Raw genomic sequence first — 20,511 nt, forward strand, 5'->3', positions numbered from 1 at the left:
AAAGACATGAATGGCTAAGGCGCTGATTTGGCACAATTTGGCGGTGGTTTTTAGAGAAATTCCAGTTCTCTTCTCCTATAGGCCTATAGGACTCGCATTTAAATCCCCTATCTCATTGGCCTAGGACAAAAGCCTCAGCCAGTAAAAAGAAAATGGGACTTGAGAGTGGTCCCTTCTGACCCAGCTAAGTGACTAGGCCTACCACTTGTAACTTTCTGAAACACAGAGGGGCTAACCCCTAGCCTGCTTGACTGTAATTCCAATGGACCCTAGTGGAGCAGAGCAACCTATGTCTTACACTCCTTATCCTCCAACAGCTCCAGAGGTCTGGGCATTCCTCCCTGTCTGTTTGAGATTATAAAGTGGTTTCTAAGATTCATGACACAAGTTACAGGATAAGGTTGCTGTCACGGGTCCCAGGGAATCAAGGTGTGTTTTCACTCAAGATGGGTCTCATTTATGAGAGAGTTGTGATGTGCAGCCTTTCTCTTCCTGGGTGTCCTCTTCATTTGTTCTGTCTGCCTAGCATCTCTGGGGAGTCGCTATGCTCTTCCAAAGAAGGCTGCGGTTAATCAGAGCACAAGGGACCACAGCTCTACACAAGCAGGGACTTCATCCAAGGCTGTCACTGGTCACTTCCTGTGATGTCCTCTACGGCTGAAGATAAATCAACCCTGGAGGAGGAAACTGATTCTGGAACAGGGTGGAAATTGGGAACATGTGTCCTAGAAAGGTACTGATCTTGTGCAAGCTGCCCAAGAGGAACCTGGAAGCTCTGGGGAACTGGGATGTCCTGCTGAGCCACACCTTCCTGGCTATTGGTCACCTTTTTTACCCAAACCTTAGTGGATGCTGGTATGAATTTCCTCTCTCCAGAGCCAAGGCTAGGCCCTGCCCCCTGCTGGTTAAGTAGATGCTTTTGTGGTTGAGTTCCAGGCCTGGAAGGAAGTAGGTCAGGTCAGGCTACCCTGTATGTGTGCTGAAAGGTGCCTCCTGGGGCTTGGGGAAAGCCCTGGCCCCACAGCTGGCCTGGTTGCTCTCTCCAGGTTCGGTGCTTCTCCTAAATGCAGTGACTCAGAGCTACAGCAACTGAAGGAAGAGCTGGCCAAGCAGCAGCCTGATGCTTGGCCAGTGATGTTGGCAGCCACCCAGTCTGGGCTCTGAGGCTGCTGGGCAGCAGTTACTGTGCCCTAGGTATGAGCTGCCTAAGACTGAGCTGCTGCAATGCCTGCTGTTCATCAAAACTGCAGGTGAGACTCCTGTCCAGACCAGGACTGTGAGCTCTAACTTCATTGCCCTTTGGGTAGGTAGAGGGCCAGTCCCCAAAAGTCCAAAGTTCAAGAGGAGAGAGGATGGAGCAGTGTCACTGCAAGCTTAGCCTAATGTGGTTGTCTAACATGCCCTGATCTGTACCTCTGTGTGTGTGTGTGTGTGTGTGTGTGTGTGTGTGTGTGTGTAGACAACTTGAACAAATCCCTCTGCTTTTGAAAGAACATTCAGCTGTATTCTTAGCTTGCATTAGGGGTGTCTGCAGAGCTATGGCCAATGGCTATGGAGAGGGCCTGTGGGAGGGGGATGGGAGGGGGAAGGGGGATAGAAGGGAGAAGAGCATACCTTTCTGCTTTCCCATTTTTTTCCACCTTGTTTATTGTTTGTTGGTTTGGTTTTGTTTTTCATGCACTAATGGAGATGTTTCCAAAAGCTTCCTGAATATGAAGGACCTAACTGAGGTGAACAACTACTGGGCTCTGAACCTGACCTCCATGCTCTGCTTGACCTCTGTCACCCCGTAATGCCTCCCTGGATAGCCCTGGCCTCAGCTAGATTGTCGTTACCATCTCATCTCTGTGTGCCCTTCAGCTCTTCAGGGGCTGGGGCCTGTATTGGCAGAGAATACTGATGTTGTGCCTGTTGAGAAACCCACCATGAGAGTGCTAAGCCATGCCAAGGGTAGGTGGCTGGTAATGATATTGCTGTCCGAGACCTAGCTGGTACCTTTCTGGAGGCTGGGCAAGGAAGAGAGTCTGATCTATGTTTTTATTAAAGAAACAAAGACTATAGTACCTCTCCCTCTGGTCATGACTCCTCACTTTGCAAGAAAATTACAGACTCCCAGAAGTTGAGGCAGTCAGGAGCGGAGCTACACGGCCTTAGGAGTTTCCTGATTAACAGGTGGGATAAAACATCCATACACATAAAAATGATAAAAAAAAAATAAATAAAAAGAAAACATCTTCTCTTTGATGGCAGCAGGCAGCAGCACAAGTTTCAGAGACAGTTCATGTCTTCCTCATCCCCTTCCTATGGTGTGACCAGGTACCAGGGGAAACTCAGCCTGCATCCTTAAGGCTGGCCATCAATAATGAGCTCTTACTGAACAGTGGCGACTTTCTGAATGATGCCCTCTTCCTGTTTGATGGTCTCTTCCTTGGTAAGATTCTTTTCCTCCATGAGAGTCTCTTTCTGCAAGGTTTCCCCAGAGGAGGAGCCTGTGAGGCTTACACTCTCAGCTCCCTGCAGGGACCCACAAAGCTCCTCTTGAGGACTGCAGGAGGACATACGCCTGTCAGGCTTGTTTGCGGTGACTCTCGTGGTCCTGACAATGCTAGGACGCAGGGTGCCTGGGAAAACCTGTGTGGAAGTAGGTGGTGAACATGCCTCACTGTCCCTGATCATGGGGTGTCTCATGACTTGGTGGATGGTGGGCCTCCTGCCGGGATCGATCATCAGCAGTTCAACGATGACATTGAAAATATCACTGGAAACGTGAGGAGGAATACTGAAGTTAGCGGCAATAATCTGTTGCCTCACATCTGCAGAACTCTCTGGAAAAGGCAAGTTCCCAGACACCATGAAGAACAGGAGGACCCCTAAACTCCAGATATCCACAGGAAGACCCTCATATTCCTTTGCTTGCAAGACTTCTGGGGCGCAGTAGAGCAGTGTGCCACAGAAACCAGCCAGCTTCTGCCCAGGAATCACTTTAGCAGCCAGGCCAAAATCACACAGCTTGGTATTTCCCCTGCAGTCGATCAAAATGTTGCTAGCCTTTATGTCTCTATGGACGATGTGACGGTCATGGCAATACTGTACTGCACATACTATCTGGGCAAACATCCTTCGAGTCTCGCTCTCCTCTAAAGACCCCTCTTGGATGATGCGATCTAATAGCTCTCCCTCTGAGGCATACTCCATCACCAGGTAGGTGGTCTCTCTTCTTTGGACCACGTGAAACAGCTTGATAATGTTAGGATGGCTGAGTGATCTCATAATCCTGGCTTCCCTGCAGGTGTGTGAGGCATACATCTCGGTGTTTCGCAGAATTTTTACAGCCACAATGGTAGCCGTGGGGAAATGGAAGGCCCGTTTCACCACTGAAAAGGTTCCTTTACCCAGAGTGGCCAGCATCTTATAGTTAGTGCTGAAGTTCTCAACTGAGTAGCAGGCCTTCAGATCCTGCTCCATCATCAGGCCGTCCATGATTTGGCTAGAACCAAACTTGCAATGAGAAATTAGAAAAAAAAACAAAAAACAAAAAAACAACATTTAAAATCAGGCCGAAGAGAATTTTTACAGCTAAAATTTCCTACCTCCAAAAGACAAAAAAAAGGTCAGAAATATGTCAAACAATCTAGTCAAGTACTTTGAATACTTGGGAAGAGAAGAACAAAGTACCCTCTAATGTAGTAGACACAAACTATGACATAGAAACAAAACAAAGGATCAAAGGCAGTAAGAGGCGCTCACTGTAAAAGATAACCATCCTCTCCTCTGGTCTCAGCACACACTGTGAGCCAATGCACCAAGAAATCAGGTTCTAGAGGAGTGGACAAGACGATAGACACTCCAAAACCCACAGTGTCCAGGGTAACTGGCTCTGGAGTCCACAGTGTCTGCTACTCCTGCAGAGGACATGCATTTAGTTCTCAGAACCCAATTCAGGTGGCCTACAAATGCCCTAAGTCCAACTCTAGGAGATCTTACAGTTCTGGCCTCTAAGGGCACCCACATAGCACACTCACAGGCACTACCTGTCACTTAAAATAATACTTGATACAACTCTTTCTATATAATGTTATTTATGACCTTTGAAGGTCAGAAGAGGGCATCAGATTCTCAGCAAGTGGAACTACGGGCAGCTGTAGTGAGACTTCTGGTTTGCTTAAAAACCCAGTTATGGTATGTGAACATGTTATTGTTTTATTTCCAGGTGTGTGACAAGAGGCTCACAACCACCCGTAAAACCACTCCAGTTCCCGAAAATCTGACTCCCTCTTCTGACCTCCACAGCAGGCACTCGGGAAGAGGTGTTCAGACATACGTGGAGGCAAAATACTCATACACATAAATGAAACAAAATATTCTAACTTTTCAAACATAACTTAAAGTACTAAGAAGTAGAATGGAAGATAATAAAGAACATGAAAAAGTAAACACATAAATCAAGCCAGTAAATACACAAACCATAACCAGAAAAGCATATCATAGTCACCAAAGTGTCGAGAAACTTACTGTTTCAGGACTCGAAGCTTCTGAAGTCCAAGTATCACCAGTCAGCATCATCAAACTCCAGTAGCTTTCCAACCAACCTACAGGTTCTGCCCTGTAAAGACAGGAGGCAGCCTCAGCCCGAGCTGCAAGTGAACAGGTAGCTATCATTCCCCACAATGGTTCCTGGTAAGGTCAGAGCAAGAAACGGACCAATGACTGGGCGGTGGTGACACACGCCTTTAATCCCGGCACTTGGGAGGCAGAGGCAGGCGGATTTCTGAGTTTGAGGCCAGCCTGGTCTACAGAGTGAGTTCTAGGACAGCCAAGGCTATACAGAGAAACCCTGTCTCTAAAAACAACCGCCGGGCGGTGGTGGCGCACGCCTTTAATCCCAGCACTTGGGAGGCAGAGGCAGGCGGATTTCTGACAAAAATCCCCTGACCTAAGCAATAATAGAGAGGAAAAAAAAGGTTTACTGGATTCAGAATTACAGTTTATAGGCATTGCTGTGGGAAGCCAGGGTAGCAGAAAAACTGGAAGCATTGTGACATCTCATGCACTATCAAGAGCAAAGAGCAATGGATTAATGCATGCATGCTAGTGCTCAACTAACTTTCCTCCACTCCTACAAGTCAGGATCCTGCTTCCTGGGGAATGGTGCCACCCACAGTGGATGGGACGTACCACCTCAGTTAACTTCATCAAGAAGTCACCCATAAACATGGCCACACGTTATCCCTATCTAGAGGGGCCCTCATTGAGACTCCCTTTTTAGGTGATTTTGATTGTGTCACATTGACATTAGAACCATCACAGGACTACAGTCTGTAATTTGTGCACTTGTGTCCTATTTTTCTGTTGCTTATGTGTAGACTTCCTCACTTTAAGATCTGATCACAGCCAGTCAGTGAGATGGATCAGTTGGTTAAGGCACTTGCTGCCAACCCTACAACTTGAGTTCTGTGCAGAAAAGAAAGAACAAACTTTGACAAACTGTCCTCTTTTCGCCACGTTCTTCACATGCCCCGTTTGCATGCTGTGACACATGTGCTTGTGCATGCACACACGTGCAAATAAATGAATATAATTTGTAATCATTTAAAACACTGGATTGTTATGGGCTATTGTTGCTCTTCCAGAGGACCAGAGTTCAATCCTTGGCAACCATATGGTGGTTCACAACCATCTATAACTCTAGTTCCACAGGATCTTATACCTTCTGACATCTGCAGGTACCTCGTATACAGACATATGCAGGCAAAACACTTTATATATGAAATTTTAAAACGGGTAAGTCTAATTTTTAAGAAATTGAACTGATTATGGAATATGAAAGTTAATTTCTGCTTGGGTATATCCACTTTGGAACCCATTGCTTCTGTTCAGATTTCACAGCTTGCGACCTACCCTAGAACTCAGAACTCTTACCACTAAGCTTCCGTTCTCCAGTCACATGACTCCATTTGCTTCCTGAACCATCCACAGCAGGAGCTCATACCTGAAAAAAGCTGAAATTCTGACTGACTGTAAGCTAGGTGAAAATCCCGTACCTATTGATCATATCTAGATGGATTTTAGATACTGTTGGTGTCATGAATTTGATTTAAGAGGATGTCGTTTGTAAACACATATATGTAAACGGCACATGTACAGTTCAAAGATGGATAGGACTTAAAGGTAAGGATAGTGGTACCTGGTTTGCATCTAGTGACAGAAAAGGAAGATGGGGATGAATATGGAGGACTACAGTTCTTGATATATGCACTTTTGTCCTATATTTTTTCTGCCATGGACGCTGGCATTCTGTATGCTTGTATGATAGCTATGCCTTGGGCTTTGAATGATTGAGTTATATAGCAAGAAAAACTAAAGAAGATTAAGTAAACCCTTGGATATAAACAATAGTTACTTTGGTTAGCACTGGCTTACCTTTAGCCATTCTCAGGAACATGGTGTCTTTACTCTTGGGCTGTGCGATTGTTCGCCCCTGTCCCTATTGCCAACCTACAGGGGCCAGCCCTTCTCTGGATAAGGAGTCTTACAAGACATTTGCAAGAAACATGCTGGATTCTGGGACAGGAAAGCCCTTCGTTCAATTTCAGCAAGCTTAAACAGCATATCATAATTTCCCAATACAGCATACATTATATCTGGTAACGCAAGAGCATCACACACACACACACACACACACACACACACACACACACACACACACACACACACATACCAATAAGTGGATAAATAAATGTAACTTTGTAATTTTTAAGAACTGGGCTTGAAAGATGGCTCAGAGGTTTAAGAGCACTTGTTGCTCTTGCAGAGGACCCAGGTTTAAGTCCTGTCCCAGAACACAAACTGAATGGCTTAGAACCACCTATAACTCTAGTTCTAGGAGATATGACACTCCCTTCTAGCCTCTGTAGGCACCAGGCACGCATGTGACGTACATATGTACATGTAGGCAAACACTCACATACATTAATAATAAATCTTTTTTAAAATAAAGAACAATGTCAAATTCTGAGAAGCCCCAAACCTTCACAGGGATGGCAAGGGAAAATGTCATGAAAACAGAAGAGTATGACATTATCTTTTTCCTGCAGGGTAGCAGCCTGTAACCTTTCACCTGATGACTGCAAGGTCTTTGCCCCAGTCCTGATCAGCAGCAAGATGTTGAAGCATCTCAATTTGTCATCCAACAACTTGGACAAAGAGATATCCTCACTGTACAAGGCTTTGTGCCACCCGGACTGCATTCTGAAGCACTTAGTGTAAGTGGCCTTGAAGGGTGGGGTGCACTGGGGAGAAATGTGGAAATAGTTTGAATGTGGAGTCTGTTTACTAAAATCTCCCTATCGTGTGTCTGGGGAAATGGCTCAGTGGGTAGGAGTACTTTCTATGCTGATATCAGCAGTAAATGATATCTGTAATCCCAGAGCTGAGAAATGAAGATAGGTGGGTCCAAGGACTCAAGGATTAGTCTTATTGGTGAGTCCCAGTCTGAAAACAAAGCAGAGAGCAGCAGAGGAAGACACCAGCATCCGCCTCAGCCTCCACACACAGGAGCACACATGTAGAATACACATTGCTGGATTTCCAAGGCAACATCGAGAGATAAGAAGTAGGAAAAGGACTAGAGCTTAATCTCAGAAGACTGGACTATTTATTCTAAAACAGAAAAGGACAGAATATTTCCTGTTGGAAAAGGGGGTGTCTGTGTGGAGGAAAGCTGTCTGTGAATCTTGATCGGGATGATGTGAGGGTATTGTTTGCATCCATAAAGGGCTAGTACTCTCTTTCCTTGGGATTAGAATGCAACCAAAGGGTGTTTTGGTGGGTTTGCATTCTTTCTTTCCTTGAATTGTCATAGTTTTCTGTGTTTACCTGCTGATTGGAGCAAGATAATCTGTAGGAGTCCTGTTCATGGACTACAACATTCTCTGACACCACACAGATAACTAGTTACAATATCTTCCCATTGATGCAGTCCTATAGCAGAAGTTTCATAGTGTAAACCTAAGAATCATAAACGCTCACAAGAGCCGGGCGGTGGTGGCGCACGCCTTTAATCCCAGCACTTGGGAGGCAGAGGCAGGCAGATTTCTGAGTGAGTTCCAGGACAGCCAGGGCTACACAGAGAAACCCTATCTTGAAAAACCAAAACATAAAAGAATAAACGCACACAGGAGACTGGAGAGATGGCTCAGTGGTTAAGGACACACACATTGCTCTTCCAGGGGATCCATTTGTTTCCTAGTACCCGTGTCAGGCAAGTTAACATCCACTTGTAGCTCCAGGTCTGAGGAATCAAACATCCCCCTCTGGCCTTCACAGTCGCTCTCTCTCACATGGACAGACCATATATACCACAATACACATAATTAAAAATCAGATCCTTAAAACACACACTCGGGCACATCTGAGTTCTAACCTTGCAAGAGACTGAGACAGGAGGATTTCAAGGTCAAGGTCAGACTTCAAAAAAGCCCATGTATATATTAGTCAGGGTTCTCTAGAGTCTCAGAGCTTATGGGTAGTGTCTATATAGTAAGGGAATTTGCTGATGACTTACAGTCTGTAGTCCAACTCCCCAACAATGGTCAGCAGAAGCTGTGCATGGAAGTCCAAGGATCTAGCAGTCACTCAGTCCCACAAGACAAGCAGGGGAAGAAGAGAGAATGTTCCTTCTTCCAGTGTCTTTATGTAGGTCTCCAGCAGAAGGTGTGGCCCAGATTAAAGGTGTGTACATACACCTGGATCTGGGATTTGCTTTGTCCCAGATGATCTTGAACTCAGAGATCTCCTTACCTTAGTCTCCTGAGGTTCCATAGCTACTATGCCTCAAGATCTCCATGCCAGGATCCAGGTCAGAAACTGGTATCTCCCAGCCTTAAGATCAGGATCACAGGTGAGCCTTCCAATTCTGGATTGTAGTTCATTCCAGATAGAGTCAAGCTGACCAGGAATAGCTACTACACCATGTAAATGTGGAAGAAGAGAACCAACTCCACAAAGCTCTTCTCTGACCTCCACATGCACATTGTGGTGTGTACCTGCAAGCATCATATACATATATACACAATTGTAATCATTTAAATTTTTCAATTGGTTCTGAACTTAACATTTGTAGATTATCTTTCTTGTTATTTCTTAGTCAGTGTGGGACAACAGTTTGTTGGTGTTTAAATTATACTGTGTATTATGAGAAGACTGAAGGTGGTTGGAACTAGTATATAGAAGAATAACGACATGTTGGACACATGCTGAACCCCTGTACATACAGCTCTTGAGAACCTGCAGAGTTTTACATTCACAGTGACCCTGACCCCACATCCATACTCAACCCTGATACCCATAGATACCAAGGGATTAATGTTCTCGATTTCAAAAGCTGTTTGACTAGATTAAAGTGCCTGTAACAGACACGTAGACGTGTGTCGGTAACTTGGTTTTGGCATGCAGAATGGGACAGTCAGAGGATAATGTCCATGAAGCCCCTGACTTCATCTCGTACTCAATGAGCCTATTGTAATTGTGGATGGAGTAAATGAGTCGTCTAGCAAGGAAGAAAATTAAGGACTTTAGAACTCAGGAAGAGAGGCTTGGTGTTTTGAATAGGGCCAAGTGGTTGTGATTTTTTTTTATGTCATGTATTCCTATATATTTCATATTATGATGGTTAGTGTTAGCTGTCACCCTGGCACAATGGAGAGTCACCTGAGCAGCTAGTCTCAAGTGTCTAATCAGGAGGGCCCATGAGCATGTCAATGAGGGATTGTCTTCACTATGCTAATTAGTCTGCGAAGACCCAGCCCACAGTGGGCAGCACCATTACCCTGGGTTTGGGTCCTGGATTATTGAAGAGTGGAAAACATAGCCATGTATGTTTTCTCTGTGTCCTTGACTCTACATACGATGTGACCAGCTGTTTGAAGTTTCTGTCCCCTTGACTTCAAACAGCGAGACAGTGCAATCTGGGATAGTGAACTAAATTAGAGCCTCTCTCCTCAAATTTGATTTTTTTTGGTAAGGATATTTTTATCACAACAGAAATGAAACTAAACCACATACACATTTTTTTAAAGTACATTTTCATACTGTTTATTATACAAGGCAACATTGATATGGTTGCCTATGTTACAATAATCACATAACTATAAGAAGTATCATTGAGGCATTGCTAATATAAAGGATTCAGGTTAGATTCAGGTAAGGCCCTCAAAACATTATCGTTGTCAATGAATTTACTCAGTTTCAATGCTAGAGCTAATGTGAAATCAGAAGAAATGAAGGGAGATGTGTTCCAGTAAGCCACAAGTTCCTCGTCTCACTTGAATATTTTGTCACTGCTACTTATAAAGTTGTGGAAATGTTGTATTTTCCCCCCTTACATGCCTTTCTTTCCCGCCTACAGGTTGGCCAACTGTTCCCTCAGTGAGCAATGTTGGGACTACCTTTCGGAAGTTCTTAGGCGGAACAAAACCCTGAGCCACCTAGACATCAGCTCCAATGAGCTCAAGGATGAAGGACTGAGGGTTCTCTGTGGGGCTCTGACTCTCCCAGACAGTGTCCTGATATCACTAAGGTAGGTTTCTTTGACCTTAGCCTTGGAGGCCCTGTTAAAGAATCTTTTTTGTTGTTGTTTTGTTTTGTTTTTCGAGACAGGATTTCTCTGTGTAGCCCTGGCTGTCCTGGAACTCACTCTGTAGACCAGGCTGGTCTTGAACTCAGAAATCCACCTGCCTCTGCCTCCCAAGTGCTGGGATTAAAGGCATGCGCCACCACCGCCCAGCCTGTTAAAGAATCTTTAATGGATATGCCTGAGGGTATGCAGGATAGGTCATTTACCTCAGGCTCCTGAAGACCCTTTCCTTAGGACAGATAGATCTGTGCCTTGGCCTCTGTGTCATGGTTTTGGTATGTGGTGGGAAGCCACTCCGAATATGTACACAAGGAACTGAGAGAAAGAGAGGAATTATGACTTGAGCCGAAGGGATAGTTAAGATGTTTGGATGGGTGCTAGAAGATGAATGGATATCAACAGATGGAAAACTGGAGTCCATATCCTAGATAGAAGGATGTCTCTTCAGGGAGGCAGGGTCATCGGAGGTCATGCTATGGAACAGTCTGATCTCTTCTGTTGGGGGAGAAAAGCATGATGGAGCGGCCTCCTAGTGGCAGCAGTGTATATAAAAATTTTTCTCATTGTTGTGGATCAGGAAGCAGAGTGGGGAGCCAAAATCGGGATCTAGAATATGATCTTTAAGACCACACTCAGTGGCCCGTGTCTACCTGTTAGACCCCAGTATTCCAGGGGTCCCACAACTTCCCAAAACAGTGCCCCCATCTGGGGACTAAGTGTTTAAACACATGAGCCTGTAGGAGACATTTCATGTCCAAAGAAAGAGTAAGACAAGGAAGAGGGAACCCAGAAATGTGTGTGTGAATTAATTAGTATGCATGGAAATTCTACCATGGAAAAATAGATAGCAGTGTGACAGTAATGGAAAGACAAACAACAGAGCTATTGACTTCAAATTATGAAATCAAGAATTTTATAATTTTGTGATTTTTTTCTGTTTTGATCATGCCAAGTAAATTAGTATTCCAGTATTAAATGGCTTCTGGTGAGAAATCCAGAGGTGAGGGACTTAGGAGAACACTAATCTGTTGTGAAATCTCAGAGTCACATTTTTGTCTTCTCCAGAAAGGGGATAAGAGACAAACTGAAAACAAAACGTAGAATCTATTTTTTCCCTCTTGACAATGGCTTTCTAAAGCCCACTCAGATGTCATATAAGATATATATTTGAAAACATTAAAAGTATCTGTGATTTCCCCAGCACTATAAAGAATGGAGAAAAAGTATTTTAAAAGTATAAACTGCTTGAGGTCTCTAAAGATACTGAATTTGTATTTTTAGAAATACAAATCTGTTGGGAGAGTAAAAATCAGTTCCTCCAGTGGAATAACACTGAGTTCTATCACCCACACCCTGAGTCAGGCCCCATACTCAGGAATAGTTGGTCAACACAAAATAGATTTCATGTTTTATGGGCTTTTTCTTTTCTTGCCAACCGGAGTGAGAATGAGACCCTACCTCAAAAAAAAAAAAAAAAAAAGAAGAAGAAGAAGAAGAAGAAGAAGAAGAAGAAGAAGAAGAAGAAGAAGAAGAGGAGGAGGAGGAGGAGGAGGAGGAGGAAGAGGAGGAGGAGGAGGAGGAGGAGGAGGAGGAGGAGGAGGAAGAAGTGGAGGAGGAGGAGGAGGAGGAGGAGGAGGAGGAAGAAGAAGAAGAAGAAGAAGAAGAAGAAGAAGAAGAAGAAGAAGAAGAAGAAGAAGAAGAAGAAGAAAGAAGCATGTGGTAATTTCAAAAACCCTGCTGAGGTCCAGCCTTAGTCTGAGGGGGGTCCTGAGAAAAGCAGGAGTGGGAACAGTGCTGATTCAGTAATGACCCATAGTCAGTAGGAGATGCAAGCTGTCAGTTCAGGGACTCTCTCTCTTCTCTGAAGATTCTCACCGTTCTTTCTTCTCCTTTCTAACCAAAGAACCTGAACCCAGTCTTTTATTTACTAAAGCTACATCATCATTGATCATTGATCATACATTGATCATTGTTAGTAATCTTCAAAAATTCTTAAATTTACATAAATTCTGTGAATCCTGGATCAATAGTCCCAACCCCCATTTCCTTAGAGCAGAAACTAAACACAAAGCAAAAGCACATTTCCTTACAGATTTGCACAGCCTGTTCTTCACAGGTAGCTAGGTACGGCACTTGTGCTTCCTAGTACAGCAGAGAGCATTTATTTTTCATGTAAAAACAGAAAGATGACAGACTACTAAAATTAAAATGATTTCTTACAAAGTTTTACATTTATGTAAGTAAGGTGGTTAGCTCTCTCTAATATCAAGATGTAGAACTCTTGGTTCTTCCAATACTGTGTCTACCTGCATGGTGCCATGCTTCCTGCCATGTTGATAATGGACTGAACCTCTGAAACTGTAAGCCAGCCCCAATTAAGTGCTTGCCTTTATAAGAGTTTCCTTGGTCATGTGGTCTCTTCAGAGCAATGAAACCCTAACTAAGACACTTCTATAACTCCAGTTCTGGGAAACCTGATCACTCTTCTGGCCTTTTTAGGCACCTACTTTCATGTGGTAGGCACACACACAAGAACACATTTTTTTTTAAGTAATATCAGATTCACACCAGAATTTGAGAAATCAGAAACAGAATGGGCTTCTCAAAAACAAGCCCATCTACTGGTGTTCGTATAATGCAAGTGGATCCAAGATAGTTCAGGAAAAGAGCTGCTTTCAGCAAGCATTCCCAGTCAGCCACCATCTGTGAATAGCTAAGTCTGTGACACCATGACATCTTTCTTCCCTGGATGTAAAGTATTAACTTTGAAAGCTGTACAGTAGCCACCCTACCCCTGCATTATCCATGGTTTGGGTTACCCATAGTGCCCCATTTTATTTGCATTTGAGTTACCTATAGTCAATCATTGCTCAAGAGTACTATTTAACACTATTATTTTAACTTTAAAAGATTGTGTTGCTTCACCTAATGTGTGTGTGTGTGTGTGTGTGTGTGTGTGTGTGTTTCTGAGTGTTTGTGTGTGCAAGTGCCTGAGGAGGCTGCAAGAGGTCATTGGACCCCCTGGTGCTTATGAGTGGCCTGACATGGGTTCTGGCAAACAAACCCGGGTCTTCTACAGAGAAGTGTGCTCTGAGCCACCACTCCAGCCCCCTGTTTTAACTTTCATTACAATGTATTGCAGTTCATCTTCTATGCCGTTGTTACTATCCTAGTGTGCCTGACTTACTCCATTGTTGTTGTCGATGGACCACTGAGAACATGATGCTTTCTGAATCGCTGAGTGCTGTCTGCAGTTCCAGACATCACTGGGCCTTGGGAAATGCTTCCTCTTCAGATCAGGAACTAACCACTGGCTTGTGACTTTTCTCTTACAGTGTGAGACACTGTCTCATCACCACTAGTGGCTGCCAGGACCTGGCTGAAGTCCTCAGGAGCAACCAGAACCTGTGGAGCCTCCAGGTTTCAAACAATCAGCTAGAAGACGCTGGTGTGAAGCTGCTGTGTGATGCTATAAAACATCCCAACTGCCACTTAGAGAACATTGGGTGGGCGTCACCATGGTCATAGCTGTGTCCTTGAAGGTGGCAAAAAGTGGGCAATGAATGTGCAGAAAAGTAAATTAAAACTCCATTGGGGTAGGGGGCTGGGGTGATGACTTAGGAGGTCAAAAACACTGGCTGCTCTTCCAGAGGACCCAAATTCAATTCTCAGCACTCCCATGGCATCTCACAACTGTCTGTGACTCCAGTTTCAGGGGACCTGACACCCTCATACAAACATTCATACAGGAAAAATACTAGTGCACATAAAATAAAAGTAAATAAATCTTTAAAAACTCCATAGGCCAACACAGCAGTTAGCAATAGTTGTATTAATCAGCCATTCTAGAACCTCAAGTCTGAAAGCAGTGAGCCTTTACTGCTGGCTGATTGCTAGTCTGTCTAGGTATGAGTTATCTCGACTGGGCATACTTATAAGACTTGATCATCTAGGGGACTTTAATACGGGGCAACTTAACAGTTGGGAATGGAGGCAGGAAAAGGAGATGGTGTGTGGATAGATGGGTAGATGGATGGGTGGAGAGATGCATGGACATGTGGGTAGATGCCAAGGTGGATGAGATGAATGCATGGGTGGGAGGATGATTGATAGTTGCATGCAACGAATGGATGTTTATTACATGGATGGATGCATATTTGGTTGGGTGAGGCCATCCATGTTTGGATGGGTCGATGCATTTGGTGGGTGAGTGATTGATGGTGGCAAGTATAAATGCATGCTTGTCTTCTCGGATGGAAGCCTGCATAGATAGATAGCTCTTACTTGGATGGGAGCATATGTGGAAACTGGATGCATGCTGCATGTGTAGATGGTTGGATGGATGCAGGGATGGATGTCCACTGGAGATGACAGGAGTGACTAGACCACATCTCATTTACTTATTTGAGTAGACCGATATGGAAACTGCTTTGGCTGCCATGACAAAACTAGATTGAGTGGTTCATACAGTAGGGATTTATTGATAAACACAGTTGCAGAGCCTAACGTAAGATGATGCTATCATCAGGGATGGTTCCTTTAGAGGACCAATACAGGGAGTATGTTCCAGGCTCTTTTCATTGACTTGAAAATGGTTGTCTTCTCCCTGAGTCTTCACAGTTACATAAGATTAGATACCACCCTGTTGTCCTCATTTTAATTTAGTTCCCTCTGTAAAGACTGTCTGAAAATCCATACTCATGGGATACTGGAGATTAGGACTTCAACGTAGGAATTTTGACAGCATGTAGTTTAGTCCATAGCAGAATGAATCTCAAGGGTTCAAATCAAAAGGTATCAAGGTGCTCAAGGTGTAGGCTCAGAACTCACCAACCCTTGTCCCCTGTTTTTCACTGTATTGCCCAGTGTGAGATCTGATTTCATCCCAGCTCCAAGGGCTGGGACAGCAGGCCATTAGTGGAACAATCAGTTCACCACAGACATGGATACTGAGAATGGGCAGTTGTGGTCACATCTGCCAATGGTGTCATGAACACTGGGCTTTTAAGAACCTGTCCTCAGAGGCTGTGGAGTGAGCATAGTCTGTGACTACGTCACCTCCCACCCACAGGCCTTCTCACCCTGACATAGAACTATTCTTTTTGTTGCAGGTTAGAAGCCTGCGAGCTAACTGGTGCCTGTTATGAAGACCTTGCTTCTACCTTAACCCACTGTAAGACCCTGTGGGGGATCAACCTGCTGGAGAACGCCTTGGACCACAGTGGGTTGGTTGTGCTGTTCAAGGCTCTGAAACAGCAAAAGTGCACCCTGCATGTACTTGGGTGAGCTGGCCTCTGTTCTCCTTGGTGGGAAGAGTCCTTAGGGATAAGAAGCGATACTGTGAGATCTGAAGTTTGCTGCTAATAATATGACAATTTAAGATAGAAATAAGAGCCATGCCGGGCGGTGGTGGTGCATGCCTTTAATCCCAGGACTTGGGAGGCAGAGGCAGGCGGATTTCTGAGTTCGAGGCCAGCCTGGTCTACAGAGTGAGTTCCAAGACAGCCAGGGCTACACAGAGAAACCCTGTCTGGAAAAACCAAAAAAAAAAATAAATAAATAAATAAAAATAAAAATAAATAAATAAGAGCCATAGAGTCCACACGAGCATAAGAGACCAGAGTTTGATCCCCAGAAACTACATAAAAAAAGTCTGGCATAGGGTTTGTGTTTATAATCTCAGTAATGGAGAGATAAAGACAAGGAGAATCCTTAATACTCACTGGCCAACCAGTCTAGTCAAATTGGTGAAGTCAAGGCCAAATGAGAGGACCCCCACCTCAAAAATCAAGGGTAATACCTGAGGTTGGCCTCTGGCCTCTGCCTACTTGTACACACACACACCCAAAATGCAAGTCACTCAATAACAAGCTGGTCACACCAATAATAATCCTGCCAGTGCTACACCAGTGAGCGTATCTCGTCATGAAACCCAGCCTAAGTGAGGCTAAGTGAGCTAGGGTGGTCTGCTTGGAGGTAAAGGTTTATGTTGTGCATGTGTCATATAAATGTGTGACTCAGAGTACTTTACATAAGCATAAGATATTTTATAAGTATGACATACACTATATAATATTATTTTTATAATCATCAGCACTTATCTCTGTGGTTCATTTTCCCTCCCTATGGTCGTCAAACCCATATGAGCTCAAGGTAATTTTTGTGAAAGTGTGCGAGTTCAGGTGCACATGTGTGTATGGATTGTGTACACAAGTGTGGAGATCAGAGGACAGCCTCTCATCGCCGTCCATCATCAGATGCCATTTACTCCAGTTATCTTTGCAATGGGATCTCTCACTAGAACCTGAGAGTTAACAGATTCTGTAGTGCTGGTCAGCTATCAAGTGCTAGGGCCCTGTCAGCCTCTGGGTCATTAGTTCTTGGACCACAGTCCAGTATTCCCAGCTTGTTATTTAGGTGTTGGGAAGTAGCTTCAGGTCCTCATGTAGCTGACACTTCACTGGGAGAGCCATCTTCCCTGCCTCTCAAGATCAGGGTCATTTTAGGGAGTTATTTAAGCCACTCATTTCTAGGAAAGTGAAACCTTACAGAGGTGTCCAACCTTTTGACATTGCAACGTGGCACATACAGAGTTCACACTCAAAAACTGTCCTGTTTGTTTACCAGAAAGAAAAAAAAACCTTATTATTTTGAGTAAACTCACATTTTTGTGCTAGACCTTTTCATAGCTACCCTCCTCTGCGTGTGGCTCATGGGCCACAGGTTGAATATGCCTAGGAGATGTTGGGTTAAAATGTTTATAACTCTGTCTCGCCTGGAAGGAAGACACAGGCTCACTTCCTTAAGATTTACTCATGCAAATACCCCTGCCCCCTCAAAATGTCGAGTACCTGCAAGATTTCTTTCTTACTTGGTATTGCCTGGAGGTTGAGAGGGTACCAAGCTGGAGTGGATGCATAACAAAGCAGAAAACGGTAAGTTATCTGTCATTTACTGAGCCACCAAGCTCTCCCTGCGTCTGATTACAATTCAGCCAAGTTTACCTGCACCCTAGAGCGAGGTATCCATTCCTCTGATTTGATCTACAAAGTCAGAGTTGTTCTTTGACATGAGAAATTTCAAACTATACAGGTGTCAGATAGTGTGATAGATAGCATGAAACCAAGTAAGTTTCTCTGATGTCCTTTTACTCCACCATGGGAAGTCTCAGAAAGACATGTACTACAATTAATATACGCCCTAGGAACATGGTTCATTCCTATAGGACAAACCTACTTAAAACATAAACATACACATAACATGACAGATTGAATGAAAATGTCTCCCATAGGCTCAGATGTTTGAATATGTGATCTGCAGTTAATATTGTTATTTTGGTAGGTTTTGGAAGTGTGACCTCACTTGAGAAAGTATGTCAGTGGGACAGCCTCATACCATACCCAGGAAGCTTGCTCTGCATCATGCTTGTAGTTCAAGATGTGAGGACTCAGCTTCCTGCTCCTGTAGCCCCTCTTCCCTGTCACCATAATGAGAGACTTTTATCTAGCTGGAACAGTGGGGGTTTTAGGCAAATAGACCTTTCCTGTAAGCTGCCTTAGTCATGGTGTTTTATCACAATAATAGAAAAGTAATTAACATAGAATGAAAACAGAAACAGGAACCAGGGTGAGTGTGTGTGTGTGTGTGTGTGTGTGTGTGTGTGGTGAGAGTGTGTGTGCGCACGCGGGCGCACACATGTACACATGCATGAAAACAATTACTGGTTGGAGCTTGAAAAAAAAATCTTCAAGTTTTTTCCAAGTCTTCCATGCAAGACCCTAAGGCTTAGAAGGAGTTGGTACTTGGAAGCACTGGAAATACCACCATTCTGCATGTTGAAACCAAATTGAAATAAACCTCCATTGGGGTGTAGAGTTCATAGCATGGAGATGGTCAGAGCAGAAACTGCAAAGAGGGTCAGGCAAGTAAAGTGCTTGCAGCAGAACTCAGAACCTGAGTCAGAGCTTCACCGTCTACTTAATAAACTTGATTGTGGTCTCATGTGTCTGTAACTCCCTAAGCTTACTGGCCAGCCAGTCCATGAATGGCAGGTTCAGTGAGAGACTCTGATTCACAAAGATAAGGTGGAAAACAATTGAAGTCACCTGACATTGGCCTCTGGCAGGCATGCATGCATGTACATACACACGTACACACAAGGGCAGACCAACAAATTAGTTAATTTTTTTATTTCATTTTTAAAAATTTTTATGTATGGGTATTTTACCTGCATGTATATTTTGGCCTGGAGGCCAGAAGTTGGTATCAGATCCCTAGAACTGGAGTTACAGATGGTTGTGAGGTGCAATGTGGGGAATTGAACCTGGGTCCTCTGCGAGAGCAGCCACGGCTCTTAACCACTGAGCCGTCTCCCCAGTCCTCAAGTCAGTTTTTATGGAAAAATCTGGATGTTAAACATGTATCAGCATACCATGTCATAGCATGGGTATGTCACCCCATTTAGAGACAACTGAACTTGGCCTTGGAAAAAAATATGGAGAGAAACTCAGATGTTGGAAAGCAAAAAGGGAAGGTCTAGAGAAGTGGCTCCTCAGCTGAGAGCATTTGCTGCTCTTGCCGAGGATCCAACTTCAGTTCCCAGCATCACCAACATGGCAGATCACAACTGCTGCAACCCGACTTCCAGCAGGTCCAGTGACTACTGACTCCCACAGGCACCTGCACACACATGGTGCCCACAGACTCACACAGGCACATACACATACATAAATAATTTTTAAAAATTAAATCTTAAAAGAATGAATTAATTTTTTTTTTTTTTTTTTTTTTGGTTTTTCGAGACAGGGTTTCTCTGTGTAGCCCTGGCTGTCCTGGAACTCACTCTGTAGACCAGGCTGGCCTCAAACTCAGAAATCCACCTGCCTCTGCCTCCCAAGTGCTAGGATTAAAGGCGTGCACCACCACCGCCTGGCAAGAATGAATTAATTAAAGCTGGGTTGTTTTTTTTTTCTTTCTTTCTTTCTAGGCTTCGAATTACTGACTTTGATAAGGAAACCCAGGAGTTCCTCATTTCTGAGGAAGAGAATAATCCATACCTGAGCATCCTAAGTGGTGTGTAAGCAGAAGAGAAAACAAGGGTGGACTTTCTGGTGCAAGAACCATGGCTGTATTCTGACCTCAAACTACTGTAGAGTGAAAAATTATCAAGACCATTTTATGAAGAAATATGTAGACTTTTTCTTTGCCCTTAGACCTGAGCAGAAAAAGTGCAGGTTCCAGAACGAGGAACTGAAAATAAGATTTCAGGCCTTCACTGCCCAGGGCACATTCTGGGTGGAGGACATTATCCCTGAATCAGAGGACACTTGCTGGATTACATTCCTCAAGCCTCAGGCAGTAGACCCACCTATGGGTGAGAAAAGCCCAAAGCAGGAAGACACATTCCTGACGATAAAAAATACAAGTCATCTAGGTAGGGCTGTGACTGGAGGACGTGAGAAATATTTAACCTGAAATAGTTTAAAAAAAAAAAAAAAAAGTTAACACCGGGCAGTTGTGGCGCACGCCTTTAATCCCAGCACTTGGGAGGCAGAGGCAGGCGGATTTCTGAGTTCGAGGCCAGCCTGGTCTACAGAGTGAGTTCCAGGACAGCCAGGGCTACACAGAGAAACCCTGTCTCAAAAAACCAAAAAAAAAAAAAAAAAAAAAAAAAAGTTGGTAATGACATGGTAAGACTACATTTTTGAGAAGAATAAGTGTGCAGAGTGCTTTTCACATGACTCTAATCATTTAGGGTGAGTACCTCTGAAATGTTCCACTATTTTTATGTTTTGTATCCTTGACAACCCCTCACCCCACTTCCCACTCCCCTGGTTTGTGGGTTTTCCCTTTAAAACCCTCCTCAGACTGGCTGGCGG

At 44.1% G+C, this 20,511-nt stretch overlaps 2 pseudogenes; one reads left to right on the forward strand and one right to left on the reverse strand.

The window, feature by feature from the left end:
- Positions 1-718: 718 nt before the first annotated feature.
- On the forward strand, positions 719-1,988 carry LOC143440584 (sepiapterin reductase-like; annotated as a pseudogene).
- Positions 1,989-2,370: 382 nt separating this feature from the next.
- Positions 2,371-3,480, reverse strand: LOC143440585 (sperm motility kinase X pseudogene; annotated as a pseudogene).
- Positions 3,481-20,511: the final 17,031 nt, after the last annotated feature.

This window comes from Arvicanthis niloticus, chromosome 30 (genome assembly GCF_011762505.2).
Source record: "Arvicanthis niloticus isolate mArvNil1 chromosome 30, mArvNil1.pat.X, whole genome shotgun sequence".
Lineage (NCBI taxonomy): Eukaryota > Metazoa > Chordata > Mammalia > Rodentia > Muridae > Arvicanthis > Arvicanthis niloticus.